Raw genomic sequence first — 10,068 nt, 5'->3', positions numbered from 1 at the left:
CCCACGTCACTTCGAAGTGTAGGCAGCAGTTGGCTCCGAATCGAAAGATTCTCGATGCACCCTTCGCATGAGACCACGTGAAAAACACAGAACATCAAAGACATCGGTGATGGGTTCTCCCAGTAGATGGGCACCTCGCTGCGATCAAATGCGCTAATATAGTGTTTCTCCCTACGCTTAACTATCACCCTGGCGTGGCGAATCAAGAATATCGTCCTGGCACAAGGATATTAGCTGCGAGGATACTGTCAAAGGCGTTGATAGAGTTTTTCTGTTCGTATTAGAATGGCTCTTGTAGTCTGACACTCAGGTATGGCTGCTGCCAATACTGAGATAACGATTTGTAAAGAGCCAAACTTCTAATAATATAAGGAATATAAATCTGTTCACTTTTTTTTTGAAGTTTTCGTTTTCAGCATAAATAAATGAATATATATGTCATAGAAGAAAATCTCATGTTGATAAGAACACCTAATCGCGAAAAATAACCACCATATCAGTTTACATTGGTAACGTCCAATGTCACCATTCCTATAAACAACTCAGTTTAGATCGGTTATAGAAATGTATGCGTCAAAGTTAAGAATTTCGAATACTTCTTCATTACCTATAATGAATAAATGTAATAAATTTTACTATGGATTAGCACCATTTTTAGCATACACTATGTGATCAATAGTATCAGCACATGAACGGAAAACGGAAATGCCGTGTGGCTATGGAATCCCGTCGGGTAGACCGTTCGCCTGGTGAAAGTCTTTCGGGTTGACGCCACTTCAGCGATTTGCGTGTAGATGGGGATGAAAGGATGATAATAAGGACAACATAACAACACCTGTCCCTGAGCGGAATCCAACCCGGGCTGTTAGGTATGACATTCCGGCGCGCTGACCACTCGCCTACCAGGGGCGGACCGCACAGCGATTAGTGGGCACTAGTGTAGTCGTCTGGCCACTCTACGCCAAATTATGAGACCTTGAACACTGCCGGGGGCGCTTTCACTGAGATGTATGACAGTTTGTGGAGGAGTAGCAACCCATTCTTCTTGAAGAGCTGAAACTAGAGAAGTAGTGAGGTTTTATTCTGGGATCAGGAGCAACTGTGACGCTGTAACTCATCTCAAATGTGTTCCATTGCATGCAGGTCGGCATTGTGGACAGAAGAGTCTATTTCAGGAGTGTTATTGTGCGCTGGCCGGAGTGGCCGTGCGGTTCTAGGCGCTACAGTCTGGAGCCGAGCGACCGCTACGGTCGCAGGTTCAAATCCTGCCTCGAGCATGGATGTGTGAGATGTCCTTAGGTTAGTTACGTTTAATTAGTTCTAAGTTCTAGGCGACTGATGACCTCAGAAGTTGAGTCGCATAGTGCTCAGAGCCATTTTTTGTTACTGTGCACGAACCACTCTCCACAAATGCTGAGTTGTAATTCTGACCGTCTCTACTGTACGCAGTACACAATGCTACAAAATGTGTTCATATACTCCCGTGTTTAGTATTTTCTTAAGCTCAATAGAGGAACCACAACCTGACCACGTAAGACAGATACCGTAACAAAACCTCCTCCTTACCCCACTGTTGGCACTATACACAATGGCAGGCAACATTCTCCGGGCGTTCTCCAAACCCAAACCTTCCATCGGATTGTCACAGGATATGGCGTTGTTTATCACTTCAGACAACTCGTTTCCAGTCATCCACTAGTCAGTGACGTTGCTCTTTACACCACCTCAAGCGCTACTTAGCACTGACCACAGAAATATGTGCCTTGTTAGGAGCTACTCAACCATTGCACCACATCCTTTTTAACTCGCTCCACGCAGTCGCTGGACTGCTGGTGGCACTCTACAATGTGCTCTTGATTTCATGTGATATTCTGCAACCACCCTCCGTAATTTTCGACGGTTCCTGTCCGTCAGTACTTGGGACCGGCCTGATGTTGGTTTAGCTGTTGTTGTTCCTTCGCGTTTCCGCTACACACTCGTATGAGCAACAGTCGACTGGGGCGGCTGTAGATGGGTTAAAATGTCCGCGATGGATTTGTTCCTCGAGTGACACTCACTCACTAGTAGACGGTCCACGTATCTGAGCTCCTCTGACTGACCCACCCTGCTGTTACTGCTTCTCTAGTGACCACATTATACGCCCCTCTTCCTTTAATACTGGTGGGTACACCTGCAATAACACCTTGGGTTCAATTCTCCACTACATGTGGGAGTCCGGATACACTTGATCGGATAGTGTGTTATTCTAAATTATCAAGTAAGCGTAAGATTTTTTTAAAAAAAAGTGTGTAAGAACTAAATTTACCTAAAGCAGGCAAATGTAACTTACCGATTATTTTATTATACACTACAGGCCATTAAAATTGCTACATCACGAAGATGACGTGCTACAGACGCGAAATTTAGCCGACAGGATGACGATGCTGTGATATGCATATGATTAGCTTTTCAAAGCATTCACACAAGGTTGGCGCCGGTGGCGACACCCACAACGTGTTGACAAGAGGAAAGTTTCCAACCGATTTCTCATACACAAACAGCAGTTGACCGGCGTTCCCTGGTGAAACGTTGTTGTGATGCCTCGTGTAAGGAGGAGAAATGCGTACCATCACATTTCCGACTTTGCTAAAGGTCGGATTGTAGCCTATCGCGATTGCGGTTTATCGTATCGCGACATTGCTGCTCGCCTTGGTCGAGATCCAATGACTGTTAGCGGAATATGGAATCGGTGCGTCCAGGAGGGTAATACGGAACGCGGTGCTGGATCCCAACGACCTCTTATCACTAGCAGTCGAGATGACAGGCATCTTATCCGCATGGCTGTAACGGATCATGCAGCCACGTCTCGATACCTGAGTCAACAGATTGGGACGTTTGCAAGACAACAACCATCTGCGCGAACAGTTCGCCGACGTTTGCAGAAGCGTGGACTATCAGCTCGGAGACCACGGCTGCGATTACCCTTGACGCTGCTTCACAGACGGGAGCGTCTGCGATGGTGTACTCAACGACGAACCTGGGTGCACCAATGGCAAAACGTCATTTTTTCGGATGAAATCAGGTTCTGTTTACAGCATCATGATGGTCGCATCCGTGTTTGGCGACGTCGCAGTGAACGCACATTGGAAGCGTGTATTCGTCATCGCCATACTGGCGTATCACCTGGCGTGATGGTATGGGGTGCCATTGGTTACACGTCTCGGTCACCTCTTGTTCGCATTGACGTCACTTTGAACAGTGGACGTTACATTTCAGATGTGTTACGACCCGTGGCTCTACCCTTCATTCGATCCCTGCGAAACCATACATTTCAGCAGGATAATGCACGACCGCATGTTGCAGTTCCTGTACGGGCCTTTCTGTATGCAGAAAATGTTCGACTACTGCCCTGGCCCGCACATTCTCTCACCAATTGAAAACGTCTGGTCAATGGCGGCCGAGCAACTGGCTCGTCACAATACGCCAGTCACTACTCTTGATGAACTGTGATATCGTGTTGAAGTTGCATGGGCAGGTGTACCTGTACACGCCATCCCAGCTCTGTTTGACTCAATTCCCAGGCGTATTAAGGCCGTTATTACGGCCAGAGGTGGTTGTTCTGGGTACTGATTTCTCAGGATCTATGCACCCAAATTGAGTGAAAACGTAATCACATGTCAATTCTAGTATAATATATTTGTCCAATGAATATCCGTTTATCATCTGCATTTCTTCTTGGTGTAGAAATTTTAATGGCCACTAGTGTAATATCCAGCCAAAGCGTCAAAATATTAATTTTAATATCCTAAATAGACAAAGGCAGGAGAAAGGGAAAAAGGTAGTTGGGAAAACATGACTCCCAGCCGCACAGGACATTGTGATATTGCAAAGCCAAAAGCTGAAAATTTGTATCGGACCAGGACTCTAAACTTCTCTAGGTCTGTTGCCTTAACCGTCTTTTTTTTCTTTCTTTTTTTTCCTTGCTCAGGGGCCATGCTAATCCTCTCTGTATCGTCTGTATCGTTCCAATTTTAGTGTTTGTACTGCCGAAGCAAGTACTTCTCGGCTATCCGGACACACCTCCTGTCCGACACAAATTCTCAACCAATCGCTCGCTGCTTTGCTACGTCCGTCGGTCATCACACCTTCCAGTCAGAAATTCTCGATTCCCGTAGAGAAAAATATGTCATACAGCCGTAGCGCTCTACTATGTTGTAATGTAACCGAGTGTTGTCTGTTCAGTCGGTTATGTCTGACAGAACGGGCAACACTCAGTTACATTAATACTGAAGTTAAATGGATTGTTGCTCTCTGGTATCGTCGCCATCTCGCGGCCGCCCTGTTTACTTGAAGTGTTGAAACTGTAGTCGTGGCCAAACAGACCACGACATGTGGCCGACGTGCAGCCTCTGGAAGACAAGTGAGCATCGACTGAAACGTGGCCTGCCGCATTTGTTGTTTTGGTGCAACAGCAAGTCTCGAAAGATCAGCCAAGTCTGAAGTCGTTTTGTTCACTGAGCAAGCGATGTGTCTCTCACTTACCGCGAACTCAGATGTCCTTCTCGAGCAGTATGTTTAACGTGTAGGTTTTCGGTGCCGTGTGTAAAATATCTAGATTGTCATATCCAGCGCGAACATTAACAAAACCGACTGCAGGGACGCATTCCTCACTGGAGAAGGAGGGAAACGTTTTCTATGAATATGTGACCAGAAATGGACGGTGTCCATGCAGCGGGAACGAATCGTCCCGGAACACAGTACAGAGCTGCATCGCATCCACGTCACAACATATTTTCAAAGTGGCCACAATGGGATTGTAGGTGATACGGAATGTAGCGGTTGTCATGCAGGATACACGTAATCCTTCTTTGGTGCATAGCATGTTGGCGGGCCACTTGCCTGGAGCTTGTAATAGGGTTCGTTTCGACATCCTGTAGAACCCGGTCCTCCATAGTGGCCGACCAGTTCTAGGCGCTGCAGTCAGGAACCGCGCGACCGCTAAGGTCGCAGGTTCGAATCCTGCCTCGGGCATGGATGTGTGTGATTCCTTAGGTTAGTTAGGTTTAAGTAGTTCTAAGTTCCAGGGGACTGAGCAGGAACCGCGCGACCGCTACGGTCGCAGATTCGAATCCTGCCTCCGGCAGTTCTAGGGGACTCATGCCCTCAAATGTTAAGTCCCATAGTGCTAAGAGCCATTTGAACCATTTGAACCATTTGAACCGGTCCATATCTGGTGTACGGACAGTGCGCCGCATCCATACACGTTCATCTTCCTGAAAGGACCCATGATTACACAAACGCCCAAACAGGGCTTGAAATGTTATGCGATGTGATTAGTGTGGTGTCACCGCCAGACACCACACTTGCTAGGTGGTAGCCTTTAAATCGGCCGCGGTCCATTAGTATACGTCGAACCCGCGTGTCGCCACTGTCAGTGATTGCAGACCGAGCGCCGCCACACGGCAGGTCTAGAGAGACGTCCTAGCACTCGGCCCATTTGTACAGCCGACTTTGCTAGCGATGCTACACTGACAAATACACTCTCATTTGCCGAGACGATAGTTAGCCTAGCCTTCAGCTACGTCATTTGCTACGACCTAGCAAGGCGCCATTACCAGTTTATATTGAGATTATTAATTATGTATCATAAAGAGCGATGTTCTCCAATTATGGATTAAATTTAAGTATTCCAAGATCTTCGTACTTTATTTGCAATTCTCAAGACATTGTCCTGTTCCAGACCTCACGCCACTCTGCGTGAGCTTAAACGCGTGCCTTTCGGCTCACCTCCTAGTGGCTTGGCTGTCTTGCCAAGTCACTACAATTAGTGTCCGTGAGGGTAGTTGTTTCGTTATAGCCGTGCTGTCTCTCAACCGATTGCATGTGCTTCAACGTACATAAACACCGTATCGTCTTGTTCTCATTATGAATACCGGACCATTCTGCTGCTTACAACACCCTGCTCCAATCACACAACCTGCAACACACAAGGAACACATGGCACGCGGTCAAAGACAGTCTCATCTTCTATCGTGACAACGATGAATTTCCGGACACATGTTCATAGGACCTCTTTTCCTCCATTTTCAGTCAGGAATCCGTACCTGTATTTTGCCGGTTTTATTATGTTCGCCGGCGGGGGTTGCCGAGTGGTTCTAGGCGCTACATTCTGGAACCGCGCGACCGCTGCGGACGCAGGTTCGAATCCTGCCTCGGGCATGGATGTTTGTGATGTCTTTAGGTTACTTAGGTTTAAGCAGTTCTAAGTTCTAGCGGACTGATGACTTCAGAAGTTAAGTCCCATAGTGCTCAGAGACATATTAATGTTCACCCTATATGTGGCCCACTTTATGTTACGGGATTTCAGTTGCCTGTCGCAGGAACTTTTCTTCGAACGTGCGCTGTTTGAATCGGATGGCAATATTTTTGCGTGTTGTCTAACATTAAATGTGTTACAATTCTTGACAATTAATTTTATAGACTCATAAATTTATCAAGTTTGTTGCCGATTTCATGAAGTTTTATTGCTCCCGATGTTTGTGTACCACAAAAGCCTACATTCAGTTTAGTCTTTTTTCTTCTTTTTAAATTGTCAACCGTTTTCTCTGAAGGAACACCACAATATTCCATTGCAACGATTTTTTTTTTTATCGCAAGCATCCTTTAGGTGCTGTTGTCACTGGGGCGATACCATGTGCGATAAGGGACGTGATGTGACTCATGATACAATTCAGAAGTAATTTGAATCGGTGGAAAGGGTAGAAACGTAGTTAAAGCGACTTAACCGTTTCACACTGGGACGATAGGATTCCCTGCCGTATAGCCAGACGCAACACGGACTACTGGTTGCTGCGAGCAACTGTAACATATGATACACGGGAAGGAAAATTTGAGTCATTTTGTGTGTTTCGAGCCGGCCGGTGTGGCCGTGCGGTTCTAGGCGCTTCAGTCAGGAACCGCGTGACCGCTACAGTCGCAGGTTCGAATCCTGCCTCGGGCATGGATGTGTGTGATGTCCTTAGGTTAGTTAGGTATAAGTAGTTCTACGTTCTAGGGGACTGATGACCACAGATGTTAAGTCTCGTAGTGCTCAGAGCCTTTTTATGTGTTTCGAAAATTGTTTTAAGTAGATGAAGCAGCTGCATTCGTCACTGTAGTTATTTCCTCGGTTAAACTGTTAAAATTGGTGTAAAAAAAATTGAAAACGACTGTTTTGTGATTCGTGCGTGTTCTACAATATGCAAGCTTACTCATTCAAATTTAAGGAAATTATTCGACAAAAGAAATTTTTTCATCCCGAAGTCTGGTTTGACAGCCTGATGATGAATTGGTTTCCATTGCGTTATGGTCCACTATTACAGGGATACCTGAAAATTAAGTAAAATGCGGAGCATATTTTGAAAAGTTTGCAGTAAAAACTTTGGTGGCTTGCCAGTTTACGTTTCGTGCATTTTAGGCCATCCAATGCTGCATGGTTCAAATGGTTCAAACGGCTCTGAGCACTATGGGACTCAACTGCTAAGGTCATCAGTCCCCTAGAACTTAGAACCACTTAAACCTAACTAACCTAAAGACATCACACACATCCATGCCTGAGGCAGGATTCGAACCTGCGGCCGTAGCGGTCGCGCGGTTCCAGACTGAAGCGCCCAGAACCGCTCGGCCACTTCGGCCGGCTCAATGCTGCATACCAAATGTAAGTATCATATCGGAATTGTTCTTAACGCTGGAATCTCTCTGCAGTCTTGAGTATATACGTGAACTATCTGGATGCGCCCGCGGCGAATCTGGCAACGGCGTCCCACACGCGAAGCTGCTGCGGTCTGCCGTGTCTTGTCGCCTGTCGTATCGCTCCTGAGGGAACTCGGGTGTCGCACGGCTAACCGCCGGTCGCGTCGAGCGACCTTTATTGCAACGTGTAGTATCACATTTCGTATTGCTTCACTGAGAGCCGCGTCTTCGCTTGCAATACGTTTCGGATTTTTATTTATTTTTCTCTTTTAGCTTCTTAAACATTTCCTTGGGGCTGCTCTCCTTATATACCTTGCTCCCCGCCTCTTGCATGATTATGTTAAGCTCTTTCTAGATTTCATCTTTCTTGAGCAGGGGATCCCAAATATAGCTTATCTAAAATTGGGTCGTTTCTAACTCCTTGGATGGCTAGAGTAGACGATTATGATTTTATCTGTCTATCGTCGGTTTTCTGAAAATTCCAAAGAAATATATACCTTTTCTCTTGGTCACCATGACGCCGTGGAAATTAATGCTATTCTCTTTCTTGAGATCAACTTACATTTAATTTTTCGGTACACTGCAATCATTTTTCAGTTGTTTTACACACATCACCCTTACCAACTTCATTAAGTAGCATAATATCGTCCATGTATCGTGTATAATAAATTACTTTATTGTTGGTTTTTACTTTTATCTGACACATTCTGATGAATACTTAAAGGCGAAAAAGATTATATCGTAATGTTAATACAATAAAAATGTCCATGATGGAATATTACATCTTCTAGACGTATAGTTGCTTCAGTGAAGCCATTCAGTTATTTTATACAGTTTGTACTGCAGTCCCCCGTCTCTCAGTATTCTATGCAGTGTTTTTCTTCTTCTTCTTCATCTTCATTTTCCTCTCCTTTTTCAAGTAATTTTAGGCCACATCACTGTTCTTCCTCTTTCAGTGGTCGTATGGCCCATTGGCTTCAAGCTGTAAGTTATGTCTGGTGGTCTGCTATTTCCCATTCTCTGTAAATGCTCTTTCCGCATCAGACTTACATATTTTATAATTGATAATGAAAACTTAAAAACCTCTTCTCTGTTTACATTAATTCTTATTCAGTAATATACATTGAGGTGACGAAAGTCATGTAATACCTCCCAATACCGTGGCGGACCCCCTTTTGCCCGGCGTAATGCTGCATCTCGACGTGGCGTGGACTCAACTCACTGCAAGAGCCCTGCGGAAATACTGAGGCCATGTTGCCTCTACAGCCTCCCATAATTGTGATAGTGTTGCCGGCGCAGGATTTTGTGCACGAACTGTCCTCTAGATTATGTCCCACAAATGTTCGATGAGATTCATGCTGGGCTATCCGGATGGACAAATCATTGGCTCGAATTGTCCAGAATGTTTCCAGAATGAGCTTTTCGCTCTGCAGCGGAGTGTGCGCTGATATGAAACTTCCTGGCAGATTAAAACTGTGTGGCCGACCGAAACTCGAACTCGGGACCTTCGCCTTTCGCGGGCAAGTGCTCCACCATCTGAACTACCCAAGCACGACTCACGACCCGTCTCACAGCAAAGGCAAAGGTCCAGAGTTCGAGTCTCGTTCCGGCACACAGTTTTAATCTGCCAGGAACTTTTTGTCCAGAATGTTCTTCAAACCAATCGTGAACAATTGTGTCCCGACGGCCGGCCGGGGTGGCCGAGCGGTTCTAGGCGCTACAGTCTGGAACCGCGCGAACGCAACGTTCGCAGGTTCGAATCCTGCCTCGGGCATGGATGTGTGTGATGTCGTTAGGTTAGTTAGGTTTAAGTAGTTCTAAGTTCTAGGGGACTGATGACCTGAGAAGATAAGTCCCATAGCGCTCAGAGCCATTTGAACCGTTTGTGTCCCGACGACATGGTGTACTGTCATCCATAAAAATTCCGTCTAATTGTCTCCAAGTAGCCGAACATAACCATTGCCCGTCAGTGATCAGTTCATACAGACCAGACCTCCCAGTACACTCCACGAAAATACTGTCCACAACGTTATCGAACCATCACTTGCTTTCACAGTGTCTTGTTGACAACTTGGGTCCCTTGTCTTGTGGGGTCTGCGCCACATTCGAACACTACTGTCAACTCTTATCAACTCTAATCGGGGCTCATCCAACCAGGCCACGGTTTTCCAGTCGTCTAGGATCCAAACGATATGGTCACTAGACGAGGAGAGGCGCTGCAGGGATGTCGTGCTATTAGCAAAGACACTTGCTCGGACGTCTCCTACCATACACCATTGACACCGAATTTCGTCACGTTGTCGTTACGTATAAGTTCGTCGAAATGTCGCATTGATTTCTGCGGTTATTATACACAGT

The 10,068-nt window shown here is 46.0% G+C and overlaps 1 non-coding gene across 1 annotated transcript; it reads right to left on the bottom strand.

Annotated features, from left to right (window-relative positions):
- Positions 1-3,927: 3,927 nt before the first annotated feature.
- LOC124778172 lies at positions 3,928-4,038 on the bottom strand. Its single transcript, XR_007015880.1, has one exon. It is a non-coding gene; the product is annotated as a U6 spliceosomal RNA (small nuclear RNA).
- Positions 4,039-10,068: the final 6,030 nt, after the last annotated feature.

This window comes from Schistocerca piceifrons, chromosome 2, assembly GCF_021461385.2.
Source record: "Schistocerca piceifrons isolate TAMUIC-IGC-003096 chromosome 2, iqSchPice1.1, whole genome shotgun sequence".
Lineage (NCBI taxonomy): Eukaryota > Metazoa > Arthropoda > Insecta > Orthoptera > Acrididae > Schistocerca > Schistocerca piceifrons.
Note: the sequence above shows the minus strand (reverse complement) of the source record. Positions and strands in the feature narration are given on the sequence as shown.